This window comes from Hemitrygon akajei, chromosome 16 (assembly GCF_048418815.1).
Source record: "Hemitrygon akajei chromosome 16, sHemAka1.3, whole genome shotgun sequence".
NCBI lineage: Eukaryota > Metazoa > Chordata > Chondrichthyes > Myliobatiformes > Dasyatidae > Hemitrygon > Hemitrygon akajei.
This window is the reverse complement of record NC_133139.1, coordinates 5,449,754-5,474,180: the sequence shown is the minus strand read 5'-3', so window position 1 is coordinate 5,474,180 and position 24,427 is coordinate 5,449,754. Positions and strand designations below refer to the sequence as shown.

Below are 24,427 nucleotides of genomic sequence, written 5' to 3'. Positions count from 1 at the left end.
TTTACAGGAAGTTTGCTTCCCCGATGCTCAACCCTCCTCCGTTCGCAGTCGGGCGGAGTCCGGTACATACAGGTCTATGATTTTGGATCAGTTCGTTTTGAGAAGAGAGCTGGGGATCTCCGAGCGAACAAACTGTTCTGCTTTCGTTCCCAACCTGACTACATCTATTTTTTGGTTTAGGCGACCCCGCTCTGGATTCCACTCCTGACAGTATACTGTAGCTTATCAGTACACATCCTTTCTCATCATGCCAATATTGACACTACAGTACTTGGGAAACTTTGGCAAACTCTAAGAAATGTAAGAAGACGATTCTCTGCGTCGTCTTGCATTACAAGTCATTCGAGGAAAACGGTTATCGTTAAAGCGCCGCTTCCTCGCGTAAACTGCCGAACCAGACGGTTAAGGGTCGTTGTAGCGGAAACTCACACAAACTTAATCATTAAATATCTAGAAAATAGAATGTAATAGAAAACAGTGTAAACGTTATCCATTTGCTATATTGTGTGATTTTTTTTCAAGGTAATTGTGTAATGTAATTGTGTGATGTAATTGTGTGTAATGTTCTATATTCTACAGCTGAATGAATTTGGAAACCCAGAACAAGTTGGATTTTGTGGAAAGAATAGCATATTTCTACAAATGTACCATGGAGAGAGCATTCTAAATGTCTGGTATGGAGGGGGCACTGCACAGGATCGGAAAAAAGCTACACAAACTTGTAAATTCAATCAGCTCCATCATGGGCACTCGGCTCCCCAGCATCGAGGGCACTTTCAAAAGGCGGCACCCATCATCACGGACCCGCATCACCCAGGACGTGCCCTCTGCTCACTGTTACCATCAGGGAGGAGGGACAGGAGCCTGGAGACACGCACTCAATGTTTCAGGAACAGCTTCTTCTCCACTGCCATCAGAATTCTGAATGGACAGCGAACCCATGAACACCACCTCACTATTCTTTCTCTCTTTTCGAACTACACTGTCCGGCCACCATGGAGTTGCCAGCTGTAACTAATGAAACGTTCTGGTTACTTTAGTTATACTAGTCGACATCATACACCGGAAAAGGGCTTCAGTAGTGCTGAACTCGAATAACGAGGAAGGTTGGGAGAAATGCAATTGACAACCATTCGAAACGGAGAGCTTTTAAATTCCTTTACATTACGCCAGACTGAAAACAACCGACAGGAAACAAAAATGTGGTTGAATGGTTTACATTTGAAACTTTTCCCTTTGAAGTGAAGGAGGATGAGAGTTGACTTGTTACAGGCGTACAAAAGGAGTCCTCGTGCAGGATTCCCTGAAGGTTAATTTGCAGGTTGAGTCTGTGGTGAGGAAGACAAATGCGATGTTAGCATTCATTTCGAGAGGACTAGAATATAAAAGCAAAGATTTAATGCTAGGCTTTATAAGCCATTGGTCAAATTCAACTTCGAGTTTTGGCCCCTTTCTAAGAAAGGATGCGCTGGGATTGGAGGGGGTCCAGAGAAATTTAACGAGAATGATTTCGGGCTTGAAAGGGTTCACATTTGATGGCCGGAGTTTAGGAGAATGAGCGGAGATCTCATAGAAACCTATCAGGCTAGATAGAGTGGATGTGGAAAGGATGTTTCCTACAACGTGGGGGTCCAGAGGGCACAGCCTCAGAATACCAAGTCCCTTTGGAACAGAGATGAGGAGGAATTTCTTTAGCCGGAGGGAAGTGGATTTGTGGAATTCATTGCCACAGACGGCTGTGGAGGCCGAATCCTACAGGGTGCTTAAAGTGGGGGCTGAAAGTTCTTGATTAGTCAGGGCGTCAAAGGTTACGGAAAGAAGGCAGGAGAATGGGGTTGAAAGGGATAATTTATCAGTCGTGGTAGAATGCCGGAGCAGACTCAATGGGCCGAATGACCTAATCCTGCTTCTGTATCTTATGGTCTTATAATTAAAAGGCTTAGGTGCCGTGGGCAGCCAGAAACATTTCCCAGGACAGAACTAGCTAATATCAGGAGGCATAATTTTAGGGCGATTGGAGGTAAGTATAGGGGCAATGTCAGAGATAGATATTTTACTCAGAGAGTGGTGCTAGGGATACATTGGGACATATTAAAACTCTTAGATAGGCACATGCATGATAGAAAAATGGAAAACTATGTAGGAAGGCGGGATTAGATTGATTTTCTCGCTGTCTTTAGGTCGCATGTGGAATTTTCAGTTGGCGGACAACTTCCCTACACGCCGCTCTGACATATTGGGAAATCCTGTACTCGGCAGGTTACAGCAATGGTTTGCTTTTGCCTTCTGCCAAGTGAGTTTAAAGAGTGGATGGCCAGGACGTCTAAGTGCCTTGTTGTGCTCTTAGCGCTCCACAAACGCCTGCTGGCCTGCCTTCTTGACCGCTGGACCATTAATCGGTCTACCCCGCTCAATCTGCCATGACCAGACTTCACACGCTGGGACAGACAGATCCCCTACCTCACCGAGGGTCGAATCCTCACCTGGTTTGGCCAGTCTGCCGAGACGGTTTACCGGGGTGTGGCCGCTGCGCGTGTTGCAGCTACCTGGAGCCGCAGGTGAGAGCTGAGCGCCAGGTGGGGACCAAAGGTAGAGGAGCTGCCCTGGAAAGGGGCACGGCAAGCCCCCCACCAGAGGTGCTACCCCTCCCCAGACACCCCATTTTAGAGCAGATTGAAATATCGACACAGCATTGTGGGCCGAAGGGCCTGTACTGCGCTGTAATGTTCTATGTTAACTCGCCAGTCAGTGCAACCGAGCCTGCCTGCACAGCTGTCCAAAGAGCTTCCACAGCTCCCGCTGGAAGGAATTTCCAACTTTCATCTCAAGGTGCCCGGCCACTTTTAGTCTTGCTGACAGATCTTAAAGACATAGTTACTTTTAAACACCCTCGGTAAGTGATTACCCCAATGAATGGGAAGAGAAGAGTCGCGTCTCCCAGCTTTCAGGAGAGCGCTTTGTGGCGTTTAGAGGGGTCGTTCACTCTTTTAATACAATCCAAGAGATATAGCATGCTAATTCATAAAGCAATAAGCAACTGCAAAAATAAATCAGAAAATGATTGAAATATACAATAGGCCCAACAGCACTGGTGGCGAGAGAAACAGGTCTAACATAAGATTGTTGATCTTCCGTCAGTATTTTAACATCCCTTTTTATTTCATTTTTTCGTCCCTCTGACATGAAACCCAAAGCGGAACTTCACTCTGTCAAGGGCAGAATTAATTTCCCTTTACAGAGGGACCAAAAGCCGAACGATTGCAGGGACATTGCCGGCCCGCAAACCTCAACCCGCACTAACTGAGCAGACGACCAATAGATAGGTAAATGAGACCAAATAGGTCGTGCCCAACAACCACTCAGTGCGCCAGGAAACAGTAGCAGTGAAATGAGGAGGTAAAAATGGAATTAAAAGTTTTGGGGCTTTTGTTAAGTGTTTGTTGTGATTTATTTAGCAAATCGATGAAATACGTTTCAGAAGCTTTCTTTAATTTGACAGAGAAAGTGGAAGAGACGATGCCTGAGGTCCCACGACACCAGGTTCAGAAACAGTTATTACCCCCGAACCACCAGGCTCCTGAACCACTGCAAATAACTTCACTCCCCTCAGCTCTGAAATGACTCCACAAGCTATAGACTCACTTTGGGTCTATCGAATATTGAAAGGCCTAGATAGAGTGGATGTGGAGAGGATGCAACAGGGGGCAAAGACTCGGAATACAAGGATGTCCATTTAGAACCGAGATGAGGAGGATTTCTTTGGCCAAAGGGTTGTTAATCTGTGGAATTCATTGCCACCAATGGCTGTGGAGAGCCAAGACATTGAGTATATTTAAAGCGGAATCGATATGTTCTTGATTAGTCGGGGCGTCTAAGATTACGGGAAGAAGGCGGGAGAATGGGGTTGAGAGGGATAATAAATCAGCCGTGATGGAATGACGGAAAGAACATCATGAACGAATGGTTGGATTCAGCTCCATCGACTTATAGTCTGCAAGTCAGTAATAATTATTCACTTTTTTATTATTTGCACGATTTGTCTTCTTTCGCACATGGCTGTTTGTCAGTCTTCGTTGTTTATAGATTTTTTTCATAAATTCTTTTGTACAATATTTCTATATTTTCCTGTAAATGCCTACAAGAAAACGAATCTTAAAGTAACTTATGGTGACATGATAGCGGTACCTTAATAATAAAGTTACTTTAATTTTTTTGAACTTTGAATGAAAATACGTGGTTCAACCCTGCACAGTCCACCTGTGACTGACCACCTACCCAAAGCTCCTGGGGAGGAGGGCGGGAGTGTGAGAGAGTTGAAGGGTGGGGAGGGAGGGTGTTGAAGTCCACACAGCCGTGTTGTGTCCGCGCCACACGGCTTGCGGTGACATTTGTCAAAGAACTGAAGCTCCAAATGCAGTCCAACGTCAAACTGCTGGGAATACCGGCTTGTCTTAGCTGTCTCTTCAAGATATCCCGTAACCCGCGTCAGTGCCGAAGGCAGTGATTTATAATCCGCAGTCAATCCAAATCGAAAACAGATTGCAATAACTAATACTGAGAAGCCGGGCGTGTAGAGATGCGTTCCGAAATCTGAGAGATCGAGCAGACTATTGCAGAATTATTTGTACTTCCTTTCTTCCAATGCTAACAAATAGAAATTGCATATTCGAGTATAACTGCGACTTGAAGTCAAAGTCAAAGAAAATTTATTATCAAAGTACGTATATGGCATTATAAACCACCCTGAGATTAATTTTCAGATTCAGAATCAGAATCGCGGGGCATATGTCCTGATACCTGTTGTTTTTCTGAACTAGCGCCGTGCAGTACATAATAATAATTTAAAAATCTATCAGCTACAGTGAAGACAATAAGAAATGTATATAATACTACTTATTTAATTTAATATCACATAAAGATGCATATAAATAAAAGTTATGAAAAAATACATAATTAAAGACTGGTAACCCAAGTGAAAAAGAAAACAAGTTGTCCAAATAAAAATATTTTACAATCTTGATGAAGCCTTAGTGAAGGGTCTTGCCCCGAAACGTTGACTCTTTATTTCTCTCCACAGACGCTGCCTGACCTGCTGAGGTACTCTGGCATTATGTGTGTTGCTCCGGATTTCCAGTATCTGCAGAATCCCTTGTGTTCACCATAATCTTTTAACGTGCTCCTTCTGATTTATTCGCGTTTACTCCAGGTAAGCTCCGGATTAATTAGAGTTAGCTTTGCCAATTGTAGAAATACACACACCAGCCATCATCGAGGGATCAGCAATGGAAAGGGTGAGCAGTTTCAAATTTCTGAAGATCTACGTATTCTGGGCCCAACATATTGATGCAATTACAAAGAGGGCACAACAGTGACCATATTTCATTGAGAGTTTGAGGAGACTTGCCATAAGTCACCAAAGTCTCTCGCAGAGCATTCTAACTGGTTGCATCAGCGTCGGGTATAGGATCGGGGGGAAACTGCAGAAGGTTGTGAGCTGAGCCAGCTCCATCCCGGACACTACCCTCCCCTGCATCGAAGACACCTTCAAAAGGCAAGCCTGAAAACAGCGGCATCCATCATTAAGGGCCCCATCCACATAACCATATAACAATTACAGCACGGAACAGGCCATCTCGGCCCTTCTAGTCCGTGCCGAACGCTTACTCTCACCTAGTCCCACCGACCCGCACTCAGCCCATAACCCTCCATCCCCCAGGGCAAGCCCTCTTCTCATTACTACCATCAAGGAGGAGGTACAGGAGCCCGAAGACATATACTCTACGAATTAGAAACAGCTCCTTCCCGATCGACGTCATATTTCTGAACGGACAATGACGTCCTGACCACCACATCAGTATTTTTTGCTCTCTTTTTCACCACTTAATTGTTTTAGATATATTTCTTATAGTCGGTTATAATATGTATCGCTGCCGCAAAACAACACGTTTCACGACAGATGCCGGTGATACTGAAGCTGATTGTGATTACGTTGCTCGGTGTATAGGGACATCAGTTGGAAACGATTTGGATGCTGCCTTCTCGTTCTGCTGACAACTCCGGCGAAGTACTGTGCTTGTGCGTAGTGAAACAGCTATTCCCGTCTCACAGCCAAGTTCAAAAAGTTCACAGTAAATTTATTATCGAAGTACGTATACTGTATGTCACTCTACACAACCATGAGTTTCATTTTCTCGCGGGAATTCACAGTAGATACTAAGAAAACACTGACTGGGCATAACACTGGAAATTATTAAAAGTAAAACAATCATTAAAACATCATCTTATTGGATCTCGAAGTTGCACGGATTATAAAATGGGTCGTTTAGAAATGTAGTCAGAGAAGAAGCGGGAGCGCAGAAACAGCCAGTGAAGACAACAGATAGTATTCGTGTCACGAAGTCAACTCCCCGGCTTCAAAGCACCGCCGTTGCCTGAGGTCGTGATATGTAGGGAAGGAGGCACGTCGATTCGGGTCGTTTAAACCCCTATTTTGTTTTAACTTGTTATTAATCGGTTTTGGAAAGAGTAAAGCGTATGGGTGGCGGTAAGGGAGCGGGTGTGAAGAGAAGACAGGGTCTGTAGAGTGGGAGAGGGTTAAATGAGGCAGTGGGGTTAGTAGGAGGAGGGGTTAATGAGCGGAAGGGGCTCAGTGGGGAGGGGTAATTAGTTGGGAGGGGTAAATGGAGGAATGGGGTTAGTCAGGAGAGGGGTATTAGTGAGGGAGACCGAATTCGTGGGCAGGGAATGAATGGGGAGAGGAAATAGCGGGGAGAGTGTTAGTGGGGTTGAGGGATGAATGGTGCGAGGAGACGGGGAAAATAGGAGACGGAGGTTCAGGGTAGGGCTTAATGAGAGAGGGATGGAGGGGACGGCTAATAGGGTTAGTGTCGTTGGGGAGAGAGGGTTTGTAAGAGATATTAGTGGGGCAAAAGTAAGTGGAAGGAAGTTAAGGAAGTTAGTGGAATAGGGAGGTTGGTGGGGGAGGGATATTGGCGGGGTACTGGTATCAGTGGGAGGGAGTTATCTGGGCGTGTCTAGCAGCTCAAGTTCTCAAGCGGGCGAGTAACAATGCCCTTGTCCCTCGTGGTGCAGGCGGATTCGCAAAGAAGCATGGATTGCGGAAAGCGAGGATGAGTGAGGGATCGTAAACAATTTCTATAATCAACATTAAATATTTCCAATAAAACCTCCCAATAAACAGGAAATAGATAGCTGGAACGACATTAAATTCCGTCGTGGAGGGTCCCAGGTTCGGCTGCGAAAGGAGGAGGGTTGCACACGGGGCTGATTCCCGTCCAGTAAAACCCAGAGCTAAAGAAGTGCTAACAGAAGCTCCAAAGATCTCAACCCTGGGAGAGGACGGACCTTCGAAGGTAGACGACACCTGGGGACAACTTGAACTGGGCCCAGAACATACGACACTGGCGGGCTGCTGTCGGCGGCCTATGCCCCAGTCAGGGTGATGGGTTCAGTAAGTAAGTTCAACGACTTTAAGACGTCCGACACATTTAACAACCGGTTCTCTTGAACGTCATGCATCTTGTCAAAGTATGATCCTCAATCTTTACGGAAGGTGAAAAAATATTTAGTTTGACGTTTTCAGACCAGTAAATAACTAACAATGTGCGTCCGCTCCGCCGTGTGAACACGGTCGCTAACAGTAAATGTCTCCGAATGGGACACGGGAGGTTTCGCCAAAAGGTGTGTGTGCTAAGCTCCGCCAATTTAGGGCTCCTCTTTGTGGAACTTCAATGAATGTTTAAGGATTTTCAACCTGCGCACTTCTATTGAATGATTAGAAGTGGTTTGTAAATGGCACTTCTATGGAAATATTAAGTGCCTGACAGCTAGTAAAGAGAACAACGCTGACAATAACATCAAATTGGTATCTCAGGAGCATTGAGTCTTAAAGAAGATTCCTGATGAAGGGTCTCATGCCGCCTGATTTGCTGAGTTCCTCCAGCATTTTGTGTGTGTTGCTCTGGATTTCCAGCATCTCTTGTGATCATCTTTCCAGAATCTCTTGTGTTTATGGGCTTTCATTGAAACCTCCAGAAAATGAGTGTATTAAGATGACTGGCGTTATTTTCCCCGCTTCTCTTTTAGCTAAAGCCAGAAAGTGCAAGCATAGAAAGAAAGATGAATGAATCCAGATATTATCTCGGATCGTTTGTGACTTTAATAAAGTATAAGGCTTATTGTCAAAAACAACTCTTTAAAACCAAGTAAAATTCTTACTTTGGAGGTGAAAAAGAAAAGAGATATCACATCTGGTACAGCTAACTGTGGGTCTGTGAGCATGCACTGGGGAGGAACAGTTGGGCGAGTCATTGATAATACCACTCACCTCAACACTGAACTAATTCCGCAATCTATGGACTCACTTTCTCAGACTCGACAGCCTATGTTCACAGTATCACCTTGTTCATGTTCTAAAGTCTTTCAATTTCCTCTTTTAATTCGGAGTATTTCTGGTGTTCTTCACTTACTGATTTCTGTATGTTTTGTGTGTTTGGAATGGCTATATCCATTAAGTAAGTTGTTCTTGTTTGTTTATCCTGTAAAATTATATCCAGACGGTTATTATGGATTGTCCTATCTGTAATAACAGATCGGTCATAATATAACCTGTGGGACTTTGACTCTAAATTATTATTCCTATTATTATTATCATTACTTTTTTTGTATTTGCACAATTTGTTTTCTTTTGGACACTGTCAGCCTTTTTCAAAATTCAAAGTATATTTATTATCAAAGTACATAGTTGTCGCCATAGACAACCCTGAGCATTGTAAGCCGTGCAGTAACTGAAATGTTCCCACGCACATAGCCTTTGTTGCTGTGCAGCTGGAATTTTCTTTTGTATATTTTGTTAAAGTTTTCAGGGTGTGTAAACATTTCCTGTTCAGGGCAATGGCTGTAAAAGAAAGTGAGAGGGAATTGACCCTGCAATTCATTTTCTTGCAGGCACTCACAGTAAATACACAGAATCCAATGGTAATTATAATAAATAAGCAAGAAATATCAAGAACATGAGATGAAGAGTCCATGAAAGTGAGTTCGTCGGTTGTGGGAACAGTTTAGTGTTGGTTTGAGTGAAATTATCCCCTCTGGTTCAAGAGTCTGATGGTTGAGGGCTAATAACTGTTATAATTCTACTGTATTTCTTTGTTCTACTGTAAATGACTATCATTTCCCCCACATCCACTCCAAACCCTGTCCTTTACTGCCCTTCTAACTAATCTCTTCTCAGGTCCTACATTCTCTGTCCCTATAACCCCTGTAATCCCCTTCTCTCTACAACTACAGCCCCTCTCATGAGCCCTACGCATGAGTTCCTGCCCTGACTCTCCCTCCCTCAACTCGTTGAGTGACCTTCTCCTTTCCACCCATTTCTCCTGTCTCTCACCTCTTTCTATCAACATTCATCCTTTGACAATTCTTCTCCCTCAACCCTCTTCACATCTTCCCCCACCCTCTTCAAACTACCCCACCATCCCCACACCTTCTCCCCACCCTCTCCACACCTTCCCCAGCTTCTCCAAACTTTCCCCACCCTCTTCACTTCTTATATTCCACCATTTACACACCTTCCCCCACTCTCCACATTACTCCCCCCACCATCCCCACACTTTCTCCGCTACCCTCTCCATACAACTCCCACCCCATTAACACCATCTCCCCACCCTCTCCAAACCACTTTCCCACCCTCTCCACACTTTCTCCGCTACCCTCCATACAACTCCCACCCCATTAACACCATCTCCCCACCCTATCTCCTACCCTCTCCAAACCACTTTCCCACCCTCTCCACACTTTCTCCCCCACAACTGCTCCACACTTCCCCCCAACTTCTCTAATCCCTCTCTCTTGCTCAACCTATTCTTCACTAAGGTCACCTTTCCCTTTTGTGGTCTTCAGAAGTATTGCTATTCCAGTTCTGTTTTTCAAAATCACTATTAATTCAGAATTTTGATTTTTGAATTAATGATCATGATTCATTTTCAAATTATTCAGCAAACCACATTTCCTCTTGTCTTCTATCAGATTCCTTCTCCAGCTTTTTCCACTATCACCTCCCAGCTTCTTAATTCATTCCCCCCCACCACTACCCACTTGGCTTCCCTATCTCCCAGCTTCAAATTCTGGGATCTTTCCCCTTCCTATCCAGTCCTGATGAGGGGTCTCGGACTGAAAGGCCGTCTGTTTATTCCCCTCCATAGCTGCTGCCTGGCCTACTGAGTTCTTTTAGCATTTTGTGTGTTGTGCTGCAAATGATAGAATTGCTTCCTGATTTCAGGGAATAAAAACATCTTTTATTTTTAATACAATGATGATACCTCATTGACACATTTAGGAACTTACTTCTGGGTCATAGCCAAATTTCTTAAGGGTGGAAATATTTCTTAAGGTGTAACACCTATATAAGTCAAGTGATTAAAGGATTAACAGAGGACAAACAGAAGAATAAGTGTAGTTATTGTGTCGCAGACTGCCTCAAATCACATTGGCAATGCCTTCACCAGTGGCACATTCAATACACAACTTGTGAGCAGCCTCTCTACATCAAAGTCTGACAGTATCATACAGTCAAAATCAGAATCAGGTTTAATATCGCTGGCATATGTCCTGAAATGCAGCAGTATGATGTAATACATAAAAAATTTAAAAAATTACAATATGTATAAAAATTAAACATGTAGCAAAAGAAAAATTAGCAAGGTATTGTTCATGGGTTCATTGTCCAGTTGCAAATCTAATGGCGGTGTAGGAGAAGCTGCTCCTAAAACATTGAGTGTGTATCTTTGGGCTCCCGTAGCTCCTTCCTGATGGTAGTGATGGGAACAGCATATGACTGGGTGATGGGGGTCCTTAATGATGGATCCTGTATTTCTGAGACATTGTTTTTTGAAGATGTCCTCGATGTTGGGGAGGCTAGTGCCCATGATGCAGCTGGCTGAGTTTACCAGCTTTTTGTGATCCTGTGCAGTGGCCCCTCTATACCAGATGGCGATACGGTCAGTTAGAATGCTCTCCATGGTACATCCATAGGAATTTGTGTCTTTGGTGACTACAAGTTGTTCTTGAAGCCAGTAATCAAATACACCATCATTTGCACCCACTGATTCCTACCAATGATATTATTTACAGACAGAATCCAAATACAGTGTATTATTAAACAGCATCAAAATGGTGCGTGCATTTTTTTTAGAAAGGTAATTTCCTCTGCCCGTCGGGGTTCTAATAACTTCAGACTTCGCTGAGCGAGCACAATTCCCACCATAACACCATTCCACTCTTCACTTTATCTTCGCGATGGTTGTCTTTTGTAACCTAACTCAATTTTTATGCAATAAAGGGCAGGAGCTACTTGGAGGTACAGGAGCCTCAGGATTCACACCACCAGGTTCACAAACAGCTATTACCCCTCAACCATCAAGCTCCTGAACCGAAGGGATAACTTCACTCAACGTCACTCACCCCTTCACTGAACTGTTCACACAACCTATGGACTCACTTTCAAGGACTCTTCGTTTCATGTTCTTGATATTTATTGTTTATTTATTATTAATACTTCCTTTTTGTTCTTGCACAGTTGTTTGTCCATCCTGTTGTGCTTGGTCTTTCATTGATTCTATTGCTTTTCATTGTATTCACTGTGAATGTCTGCAAGAAAATGAATTTCAGGGTTGTATACAGTAGTGTGTATCAGATGTTCCCTAAGTCCCAAAACTAGATAAAGAGAACCCAATTAAATAAGTAATCTAGTTTTAGGAATTATGTGAAGATCTGATCTCATTTTAGGTTATACATGCAGAAATGGAGACAATTCTACAGGGTTCATAAACTTTTTAGCACCACTGTATGGCGGTATATAGAGTATGTACTTTGATAATAAGTATCAATGATAATATCCATACCTTTTTGTTCCTCTGCCTACCTTTCAATTTTAATGCTTCAAGCATGCCCTCAGAGACTTCTCATTCACCGTGTTCCTACTCTGCTACCAGTTATAGAAGCATTTGCCTCATTCTCAATTCTGCCAATTGGTTCTTCTGTTAGAATTCATTTGAGCCAATGCTCAAGTGTGAATGAATGTTCTTTTAGAACTGTTCCCCTTTGTTCATGCTGTGACCAAGGCCAAGTGACATTGATGGCATCCGGTGAGGTTTTTCGGTGATTGAAAACTGATAATATTTGGTGATGGGTGTGTATTGGGGTTGATGCTGAGGGTCGAGGTCAGAGGGTTGAATCGGAAGGCTGGAAATCAAGGCCAGTTGATCCGAACCGAGTCTGCTGCGGAGATTGAATCAACCCCAAGTCTGCTGGAGGCTGCAGGCTGGAGGCTGAACAACCTATCCTGGGGTTAAAGACCTGTGTATGTGTGTGAGCTGTATTGGTTGTTAATGCAAATGACATAGTTCACTGTATTTTTCCAATATGCACGTGATAAATAAACTTGAATCTCTAAGTCTGGATCTTGAACATACCAATAAAATCCAGAACAGGTGCATCACTGGTCTCTTCTTTTCCTTGCTCACGTGTGTGTCATTTCTCTCAGAGCCCAGGCACTGAAGAAATACATTGTCAATAAACCCCGGAAAGATTGGACTTAGCTGTATTGAATTGGTTAACCGAGTCTGCTTCGTCCAACATCATGACAGACTAAACTGGCAATGTCCAGTTGCATTTTGCCACCCTCTCCCCAAGCAGTAAGGCTGATCAACACCCTACTAAGTGAAGGTGACAGTAACTCAGATAACCTCACATTACAACAGAAGAGCATCTCTGAACACACAATACGTTGAAGAGGATGGGCTGCAGCAGCAGAAGACCACACTGGGTTCCACCCCTGTATCCAATAAAGTGGCCACTGAGCGTATGTCCTGAAATCTGTCGTTCTTGCAGTTGCAGTACGGTGCAATACAGCAAAAATACTACAAGTTACAGAATTATGTAAAAATAATAAGTAAGAATTGCAAAAGTAAGTATTGGGTGTAACGGCAGTGTAGTGGTTAGCATAACACTTTTGCAGAGCAGGTGACCTTGGTTTAATTCCTGCCGCTGCCTGCAAGGAATTTGTATGTTTGCCCTGTGACCATGTGGCTTTCCTGCAGGTGCTCTGGTTTTCTCCCACAATCTAAAGACATATCAATTAGTAGGTGAATTTGTCATTGTAAACTGTCCCGTGATTAAGCTAGGATTAAATCGGGGGATTGCTGCACAGTGTTGCTGGAAGGGTGGGAAGGCCTGTTCTGTGCAGTATCTCAATAAAAGTAGTAAAAATAAAAGAAGAGCATCTCTGACTGCACAATGTGTTGAACCTTGAAGTGGATGGGCTACGGAAGCAGAAGGCCATGAACATACACTCACTGGCCACTTCATTAGCTACAGGAGGTGCAAGAAATACCTAATAAAGTGGCCACGGATTGTCTACTGTCTTCAGTGAGCACTGCTGTTATGCTTATTTTGAAAATGAAAGCTGGTGTCAACCTTGACTAAGTTTCCTAAATGCATCTGGCATTAATTATTGTTCCTTACGTGTCTCGGGTCTGTTTTCGATTTCTGTGTTTCCAAAATGATTCTGTTTTCATGCAGTACCAGATGTTAGTGTTACAAAACCTCAATCAGTTCTCTATCTCAAATATTTTTAGATAAACCAGTTTTCCTAGAGAACCAACTACCTTCTCTGTGAGTGTAACAGTATTAATTGGGGAAAGATGCACAATGTGATTGGCTGAAGACCTGCCATATGTTGGAAAATAGTTTCCACTGCAGATCATAATATTGTAACAGTGGCAAATGTCCATAGCATTCGCATTAATCATTAATAAAAATAAACACCATTCTCACACTGGTTACATTCAGTATACCTGAACAGTCTCTACCAGCTACAGTAATTTCATTTTAGTTTTCAATCCAGTTGACAGACTTCTAGGATTGGGTAATTTTTGTTATAATTCAACAAGCTGCATTGGTTGAGGTGTCTTTGTACCATTGGACTTGTTATACTGGGAATACTGCTGACACAGCCAGGAATTAATTAATCCATTCATACATGCAGTGTCTGTATAGCAAAGTTCTGTCATTTATATTGAAGTCACTTATAAATGTGATATTATTCCAAATGAATACTGTACTCAGTGGAGCAATATTATTTTCTTGCAGATGAATGTTCCTGACTCTGTTTGATGTGGGGAATCACAAACACAAACATGAAGACCCACCCTAGAGTTCTGCAGCTCCTCACTGCCGTAGTTCATGAACTACTCCAGGATGTGTTCAGTGATGAAAAGCGACAGATTTCACTGTATATTTTGATGTACAACTGACAAATGCTCTGTGGGACTGCAGTGGTTAGTGGGATGCTTTTACAGCTTGGGCTGTCAGAGTTCGGAGATCAATTATGACACTAGCTGTAAGGAGTGTGTACGTTCTCCCCATGACTGCATGGGTTTCCTCCGGGTGCTCCGGTTTCCTCCCGCAGTCCAAAGACACACGGGTTAGTAAGTTAATTGGACATTGTGATTAGGCTGGGGTTAAATAGGTGGGGTCGCTGGGCAGGAAGGGCTTGTTCCATGCTGTATCTCTAAAAAAAAATGCCAACCTTTATCTCTATTATGACAGTTTAAATCCTCAGCACTCAATATTTGTGACTGATGTAAAATTATTAGTTGGAAAACACTTGGCATCAAAGTCAAAATAAAATTTATCATGAAAGTACGTATATCCATGTACTACCTTGAGATTAATTTTCTTGTTGGTATTTACAGGCAAATAAAGCAATAAAATAGAATTTACAAATAAATTATATATAACCAAGTCTGACAAACACCCAATGTGAAAAAGACAAATTGTGCAAATAAAAATACTGAGAACATGAGTTGTGTACAGTCCTTGAAAGAGAGTCTGTAGGTTGTGGAATCGGTTCAGAGTTGACGTGAGTGAAGTTATCCACACTGGTTCAGGAGCCTGCTGGTTGAGAGGTAATAACTATGCCTAAACTTGGTGGTGTGAGTCCTGAGGTCTTTATACTAAATGGATACAGGATTGTTAATATATCGCAAACAGTGAGAATGGTTGCTCCACAACTCCAGGAACGCAGATTTGATCCTACTCTCAGACCGCTTTTGCACGTTTTCCGCGTGACAGTGTGGGTTTCCTCTGGGTGTTCTGGTTTTCTCCCACGTAAGCCCATATGACATAGGGGAAGAATCAGGTCATTCGACCCATTGAGTCTCCTCCACCATTCCATCATGGTCGATATATTATCCCTCTCAACCCCATTCCCCTGCCTTCTCCCCGTAATCTTTTGACACCTGACTAATCAAGAACCTATCAAACTCTACTTTAAATATACTCAATGACTTGGCTTTCAAATCCATCAGTAGCAATGAATTCCACAGATTCACTGCCCTCTGGCTAAAAAAATTCATTCTCTGTTCTAAATGGATGTCTGTCTATTCTGAGGCTGTGCTGCCACTGTAGGAAACATCCTCTCCACATCCACTCTATCTAGGCCTTTCAATAATCAATAGGTTTCATGAAACCTCCTCAGTTTACTAAACTCCAATGAGTACAGGCCCAGAGCCATCAAACGCTCCTCATATGTTAACCCTTTCATTCCCAGAATCATTCTTGTGAACCTTCTCTGGACCCTCTCCAATGCTAACACATCTTTTCTGAGATAAGGGGCCTAAAACTGCTCACAACAATCCCAAATGTGTTCTGGTAGTTTAATTGGTACTGTGAATTACAGTACTTCTTTCTCAGTCCTTTAACGGTTCCACCTATCACCTGCCAGCTTGTCATTTCATTCCCACCCACCCACCTTCCCCCTCACCTGATCTCACCTTTCACTTGCCAAATTGTTCTCAGTCCCCACCCCACTTTCTATTTTGGCTTCTTCCTCCTTCCTTTCCACTCCTGATGAAGGATCCCAGCTCAATACAACAATTGTTTATTCAGTTCCATTGATGCTGCATGACCTGCTGAGTTCCTCTGGTATTTCCAGCATCTACGGAATCTCTTTCGTTTATGGTGTCAGTCAATTACTCCTTAGTGTCAGCAATGTTCTTTAAGGTTGTCATAGCCGGGGATGGGAGGGGTAGTGGTGATAAACTCCCACTACCTGCTAAATGTCCCCAGTGGTGTGCATCTCAATAGTCTCTGTCAACCAAGTTCAGCTTCTGGCTTTCACATGTGGCTTAGCTGCTAAACCCAGCGGAACCATTTCTACAGACAGGAGAAGGAGCAAACATCGGTTACTAGTGGCTTAAGACCAGTCAGAAGTAGATTGTTAGCCAAGGTTGGCAGCTCATCGAGGTGAATAAAACCTCTGCTCTCAAACCTCTGCTGCCTTGTGGCCAAACCCACTCACGGGGAAGGCTTCAGGAGTAAACTGTGAGGGAAAGTCCAGAAGACAGTCCTATATTGAGTTCGACTCCTGTGATGCTCTTGGTACCAAACAGTATCGGTCTCTGCCATTGGTTTGGATTCATCAGCTGTGTGGAGAAGAGAGAGCCTGCTATATGAGTAACAGCTTGCTCTCCATATCCTACTGCCCTGGCTTACATACCATCTTGTGTATCATGTAGACAGCTGGGATGCAACATACCGTACTACTCTGGTTTACATATCATGTAGACAGCCGTCAATCCTGACCTCAGTGTCAAAGGAAATGAAAGGGAAGTTGGTGGGTCAAAGAGTCATTCAGCACTGAATCAGGCTCTTTGGCCCAGATGAAGATTCTCATCTCAGCTGGTCCCATCACCGGACACTCAGCTGTCACCCGTGCCTCAAAGTGGCTGTTTGCAAGTGACAGCAGCTACACCCTGGTACACTGCTTTGACAAGCGGGCTAAACCAGGTGAGGGTAGCCAGTGGGCCACAAACCCAAGTGAGATAGAGACATACCTGTTCTAGTATGTGAAGTCAGCTCCAGCAGACTGGACAGATGAGATCTACAGTGAAATCCAATGACCGGGGGGGGGGGGGGGGGGGGGCGGTTCTGCAACGCTTTGTGGGGAGCGAGGGGCATGACAAGGCACAGAAGAAGTCATGGTCATCCATTGGAACCAAGGAAGACCCCAGTTTGTGGAGACTACTTGTACCACTGGATCCAGACTTCCGAAGTTGAGAGAGTGGAACTGTCATAGTGAGGTAGCTTTTCCACTTTCAAAACTCTCCTGCACAGGTTTTTTGTCATTGTTGGATACAACGGAGAAATAACCAGCAACTTAGTAAAGACCTAGACCACTGATCCTCCGACATGAACTGGAAACCAACTAAGGCAGGCAAGGAATTTAAATTCAGAGAAATAGATTACTCAGTCACGATGAGCATGAAACTACTATCCATTACACTAACATCCTTCAGTAAAGCAGGAGTCTCAGCTCAACACAGAGAAGATACTGGAGAGGAGAGCAGACTCTGGGAGAGCGGGAAGGAGGAGAGGCACCAGACAGAGGTGATGGGCAGGTGAAGAGAGGAAAATGGGTAAGAGGGGAATCAGAATGGGGAGTGGAAAACAGTGGGGGGGGGGGGGGGGAGGGTTGGAAGAAATTACTGAAAGTTAGCGAGATCAATGTTTATGCCATCAGGTTGGACACTACCCAGACAGAATATGAGGGGTTATTACTCATTGTGACAAAAGAAGAGGCCATGGACAAACAAGTCAAAATGTTAAAGGGAAAGTAAATTAAAATGGGTGCCCACCAGGAAATGCTGCCTTTTGTGGCTGACCGATGAGGTGCACGGTGAAGTGGACTCCCAATCTGTGTGGGGTTTCACCAATGTTTGCCTTCTCATTCTGGCTTCTTCCCTGCTAACTTGCCCGATTTTTCTCTTTTTTTGCCCTACTTATTTAATTTCTTTCTATATTCTTCCTAATGTAATTGATATGTTTCTATTATTGTTATGTATTGCAATGTCCTGCAGCCGAAAAGCTACAAATTTCACAGCATACTACAACTATAATTCAAAGACGATCTACAACTCTCAATGCCGATGCACACTCGGAACATCATCCCATCCCATGCCCTTGTTAGTTCAGTTTCCTGCCATCTGGTAGGAGATACAGAAACATCTTAGCCAAGACAGTAAGACTGAAAAACAGCTTCTTCCCCAGGGCTGTTGTGCAGCTGAATAATGCTACACCCCAGCTTGTCAACAGCCTTTGAGAGTTACAGAGTTCTATGTAAATATGGGAATTTTTATAAAATTAAACTGTACCACATGCATTGTAAATATCTGTTTTGCACAGACTGGAATAGCTCTGCAGTCTTATTGTCTTGAACAATGACAATAACATTCTCTACTATTCTATTCTATATGCCAGTGATAAGTAAACCTGATCCATCGGTTCTATTTGCTAAAGAGATCAAGCAATAACCAGTGCAGATAAACATTCTCGTGTCAAATTGAAAAGCAAAATCCCGCACCTGCTAGAAGAAGTTGGGCCATGCAACATCTCAGGAGAGGGAAACAGAATCAGCATTTCAAGTCAATGGTCTTCCATTGGAATCATTCTGGTTCTCTCTTTCCACAGGTGCTGCCTGACCTGCTGAGTTTGTCCAACAGTTTCTGTAGGACCTCACTATTTGCCAGGCCTGCCCAAACAGGCACCTCCCAGTCTCCACCTGGCTAATAGAATTCACCTGCCGCTCATTCCAGACTCATCATTTCACCCCAGCCCTTGTTCACTCATCAAACTGGCCTGATTCAAGCAGTTGCTCCTTGCTTTCACTCTCCCTGTCTAAAGTTTACCGGGTTACCTCTTGCATTTAGTTTCTGTTTTCTGGCCCTCTAATAACAGTCCACAGATTGTTACTTTGTGGTCTATTATTAAAAGTAATCGTTTGCTGCTGAATTGTGTCTGCTTTTGGTTCAAGGATCAAAATAAGCTACAGAAGGTTGTAAACTCTGTCAGCTCCATCATGGGCACTAGCCTCCCCAGCATCCAGGATATCTTCAAGGAGCAATGCCTCAAAAAAGGCGGCATCCATCAATAAGGATCCCCATCACCAAGGTCATGCCCTGTTCTCACTGCTACCATCAGGGAGGTGGTACAGGAGCCTGAAGCACACTCAATGATTCAGGAACAGCTTCTTCTCCTCAGCCACCAGATTTCTGAATGGACAATAAACCCAACTATTTTTTCACTTTTTAAACTACTGATTTAATTTAACACATATATACTTACTGTAATTTACAGTTTTTAGTATGTATTGTAATGTACTGCTGCCTCAAAACAACATATTTCATGACATATGCCAATGGTATTAAAGCTGATTCTGAAGCTTCTACATTTCCTGACACTGTCCCCTTGGATCCCATGCATCCTTACTTTCTCAATAAGCCTGGCATGGGGTACTTTATCAAATACCTTGCTGAAATCCATATACACTACATCTACTGCTCTTCTTTCATCAATATGTTTAGTCACATCCTCAAAAAAATTCAATCAGGCTCGTAAGGCACGACATGCCTTTAACAAAGCCATGTTGACTACTCCTAATCATATTATGCCTCTCCAAATGTTCATAAATCCTACTTCTCAGGATCTTTTCCATCAACTTATGAACCACGGAAGTAAGACTCACTGGTCTATAATTACCAGGGCTATCTCTATTCCCTTGATGCTTGATGCTTTCCAAAAGCTCCAGCACATCCTCTTTCTTAGTATCTATATGTTCAAGCTTTTCAGTCCACTCTATGTCATCCCTACAATCGTCAAGATCCTTTTCCATAGTGAAATTTTGTGTATATTTGCTATGGATTTGTCTATATGGTCTCTTAGAGAACTCATTGGAAAGCAAGCCACCAATTTCTTTTTTTCTCTTTTTTCATCCTGTCTTCTACCCTCTCCCATTGGGCAGAAGATACAAAATCCTGAAAACATTTACCACCAGGTTTAAAAACATCCACTGTTATCAGTCTTGAGTGGACCTCTTGTACAATAAGATGGACCTTGGACCTCACAATCTACCTCATTATGATGCTGCAAATTATTGTTAACCTGCAATGCACTTTCTCCGTAGTTGTTACACTTTATTTTGCAATATTATCACTTTCCATAGTCCTGTCTCAACGCACTGAGTAAGGATTTGATTTTTATGAATAGTATGCAAGACAAGCTTTTTGCTGTATCTTGGTATATGTGACAATATACAATAATAATAAACCAATAATAAACCCAAATTTGATTGGTTAACACATGGTTAACCAATGTAACAAATGTAAACTCACATAGGTCAAAGATGCTGCCCTGTAATGTCTACTTTCTGGGTATCTTGTAGATCCATGGTTGTGTGCTTGCTCATAGCACTGACATCTACGCTAGGGCTTCGACTGGTGATCTTACCCATTAACGCCATCTCCATTCACTTCTCCCATTGATTACAGCTTCCCATATCAAGCTCAAGTTCAAGTTTATGTTTAATTATCATTCAATTATACATGAATACAGCTCAATGAAACAACATTCCTCTAGGGCCATGGTGCAAAACACAGAGCCGACAGCCATACACAACACACATAGCAGCAATAGCATATATGGTTATGATGGCAGAAAAACATAAAGTCACACAAATAAATAGACTAGGTTCCTGAATGGCATAGCCTACCGATTGATGATGAGTTGCCCAGGTCCAGCTTGTTGTTCCACTGAGTGAACACCAGAGGGCAGCACTGATGGGAGGGTCCAGCACCACCCCCCACCCCCCACCCCTCATCCTATTATGGATTCCAGAGCATCCACAGAGTCCCCTGGTCTCTCCCATACTGCTTCCAGTGTCTCCTCCCCAGGCGGCTGCAACAGGCGACTCACGGCATGAGGGGACACAATTGACCAATAAAGAAGGATTATGTATCTTTCAGTAGAGTCATAGAGCAATACAGCACAGGGACAGACCCTTTGGCCCAATGGGTCCATGCTGAACACTGTGCCCCCCAGCTAGACCCAATTACCTGCTTTCCACCCATACCCCGCAAGCCCTGCTCCTCCATCTACATATCCAAGTGGTCCCTAAATGATGCTATTGTTCCTCCCTCAACCACTTGCTCTGACAGCTCATTCAATATACACTCTGCCCTCTGGGTGGAAAAGTTCCCCTTTTTAAATCTTTCCTCTCTCGCCCTAAACCTGTAACTTATGGTCCCCTCCCCTGGGGAAAAGACTGCTACATACACCTCTCATAATTCTAAGCATTCTCCTTCATTCCAAGGAATTCAGGCCTAAACTGGTCAACCTCTCCCTCTAACTTTGCCCTTCTGGTCCAGGCAACATCCTCATAAATCTATTCTGCACTCTCTCTGTTTAACCACATAATAGGGTGACTAAAACTGTATGCAGTGGTTGGGTTGAGTTCTCCAATCGTGGCAATTTACTTGCAGATGTTTCATACCATTCAAGGTAGACACTGTCAATGTGCTGTTGGTGGTGCGTGTCCTCCAAATGCTTGGTCTTTATATACTTAACGATCAGCTGATTGGACGTCAGTTCGGAAACTCATTTGTGATGTTGGGAAGATATCTCATTGCTGAGTCCTGTATACAGTACTCCAGTGGGTGGTGAATCTGTGGAATTCATTTCCTCTGACAGTGGTGGGGGCCATCGGAAGTCATTGGGTTCAAGATGTCAACCGTTACAGGGAGAAGGCAGGAGAATGGGATTGAGAGGCAAAATAAATCAGTCATGATCAAATGGCAGAACAGACTCAATGGCTGATTGGCCTAATTCTGCTCCTAAGTCTTACAGTCTTAAGGTAATACAATACAAATAAAGATTTGGTCACCCACACCATCAGACCTTTACCCCAGCTCATCATCTACTGTGGTAGATCATTAGAAGCACAGCATCTTTCAACTTGCCTACTTGCTCATGTCAGAGTAGTCTTCATTCGAGACATATGCATGTGCAGACACATATCTGCAGAATGGGTGGTAGACAGAAGGAATTGGGTGGGAGAGGAGTCTTCTTTGTGAAATGAATGACAAGATGCTTGTTAAGTTTAGAAACTTTTCCCTTCACAAGATGCCCTGCAACTAAAAGTCACTGAGTTTTCTTTCTGACACAAAATGCTGGAGGAACTCAGCAGGTCAGGCAGCATCTATGGAGAGGAATAAACAATAAATGTTTCCTATCTTAGGAACAAATGCCTCCACAGATTCTGCTCCACAGATGCTGCCTGACCTGCTGAGTTCCTCCAGCATTTTGCTTGTGTTACTCTGGATTTCCAGCATCTGAAGAATCTCTTGTGTTTATGAATTTCCTTTCTTGGTAGCTTTGTAAACCATGTGTCATTATTGTGCCACACTCATCAGTAATTAAAGCACATCTGCAAGATTTTGCCTTCCAGAATCTGCATATTGAATCATTTACAGAATTTTAGAACATTATTTTGCTTCCCGGAAATTTGATGACTGCATTTTAAATGAATTGCTAGCCACTCTGTGTTAGCTTCCTGTATCTTTTAGAAATGGTTTTAAACTTCTCTTGCTTGTTTTCAAAGCTCTTAATGGTTTGGGGCGGAGTACCTCACAGAATTGTTTTTGCTTTAGTTCTGCTCGACCTCTCAGGTCTTCTTCCACTGGTCTCATAAGTTTAAATATTCTCCCTCAAAAGATAATTGGCAGGTCAGCTTTTTTGAACTACGCTCCTAAACTGTGGAACTCAATACATAAAACCATAAGGGATGCAGACTCAGTTGACAAGTTTAAACACCAGCTCAAACCTGTTTATTTAACCTTGCTTTTAACTATCATTTTGTCTTTTTTTCTCATGTTTGCACTTTATCGCATTGTAAAGTACTTTGAACTACAGTGCCTGTATGAAAAGTGCTCTATAAATAAGTAATTATTATCTGTATTGTATTTTTATTTTTTCTCAGCTCAAGCTGGTAAAACTGAGGTACGGGCATAGCCAACATACTTATTTCTCAGTTGCTAGGAACTTCCAGTGGTGTTTAGTATTGTGGTTTTTTGGAGATTTGCATAAATATTGTTGTGTAGGCCTAATTGTTTTATGTTATTGTGTAGGGACTTTGGGATGATACCAGTTGTAGGTATTACTATTGGGACAATGTACACCCTGTTCATATTCCATAGTCTTTCAATTTCCTCTTGTAATTCAGCATATTTCTGGTGTTTCTCACTTACGTTTTCACTTTCTATATGTTGTGTGTGCTTGGAATGGCTATATCTATCAAGTAAATTGTTCTTGTTTATCCTGTAATATTATTATGGATTGTCCTGTCTGTAATAATAGATTGGTTGTAATATAATTTGTAGGACTCTGACTCTAAAACTGGATTGGCTTTGTATTTACGGTAAGGTATGATGTCTTTTATGAGTTTGTATCTTGAAGCAAGATTTTGGTGAATGATATTTGCCACTTGATCGTGCCTATGTGAGTAATCAGATTGAGTTAAACTGCTGCAGGATCCTGTAATGCATTGATTGTTTCTGGTTTCTCTTGACTTTTTCTGAATTTGCTGACCTTTCATTTTGGATTTTTGATCTCTTTTGTGTTAACCATCTGGTTCTGTATTACTGCAAGGAACCCTTGGCTTTCTGTGAAGAGATCTCTAACTCTGAGCCAGTCAGTTAACGCTTCCTTGTCGCATCTAGTTTGCTCAGATCATGGGATGTCTTCCATGGAGGGTTGTGCCCTTCCACTGCTTACCATTTTCTTCTGTTGTAATAATTTCTTCATTTTTCTGGGTTGTGCTTTCACTTAAGTTTGATGGTGTGTACTAAACAGAGTTGCAAATGCTTTTGTGGAGTGCCGAATTCTGTTTTCAATGATGGAAGTATATCCTCAGAAGTTTTATCTGACTGTTGTGTAAATTTTTATGTTTGTTATTCCTCTTCCTCCTTTTGTCCTAGGAGATATTATTATTATTATTTTAAAGAATCCTAGCTAACTGAACCATTGGCCCATCTGGATTCAAATGGACTGAGAACTGAATGAACATGAAGTGTCTTGTCCCAAAGCATTGACTGTATATTCCCCACCACAGATGCTGCCTGACCTACAGAGTTCCTCCAGCATTTTGTGTGAGTTACTCTGAACTTCCAGCATCTGCAGAACCTCCTGTCAATAATGGGCAGTCAGGTGTGTTTTCTATAAAATAAACACTTCTAGAGTCAATGATTTCCTCAAATGAAAGGAATAAAAACAGGTAGAAAAGAGGGTGATGGGTATGTTACTGGGACTATGGGGCTTGGTTCATAAGAAGAGGGTTGATAAGCTGGAACTGTTTTCTTTGTACGTGTGACAATAATAAGCCATTCCCCATCTGGAGCCACAGACAATGTGCTGAAAGAACTCAGCAGGTCAAGCAGCAACTGTGGTGAGTAGGGGAAAGAATTGTCGATGTTTCAGAAATAGGCACTCAAGTCATAGCAACAAACTGGCTGGAAGA

At 42.9% G+C, this 24,427-nt stretch overlaps 1 long non-coding RNA gene across 2 annotated transcripts in view; it reads left to right on the top strand.

Moving 5' to 3' along the window:
* LOC140739710 (uncharacterized) overlaps positions 1–14,884 on the top strand; it is a 17,922-nt gene extending 3,038 nt beyond the window's left edge. For both annotated transcript variants that reach the window (XR_012101722.1, XR_012101723.1), the window contains exons 2-4: positions 580–3,997; positions 5,078–5,206; positions 14,170–14,884. This is a non-coding gene — a long non-coding RNA (uncharacterized lncRNA). The remainder of the gene's footprint in view (positions 1–579; positions 3,998–5,077; positions 5,207–14,169) is intronic.
* The last annotated feature ends 9,543 nt before the right edge of the window (positions 14,885–24,427 follow it).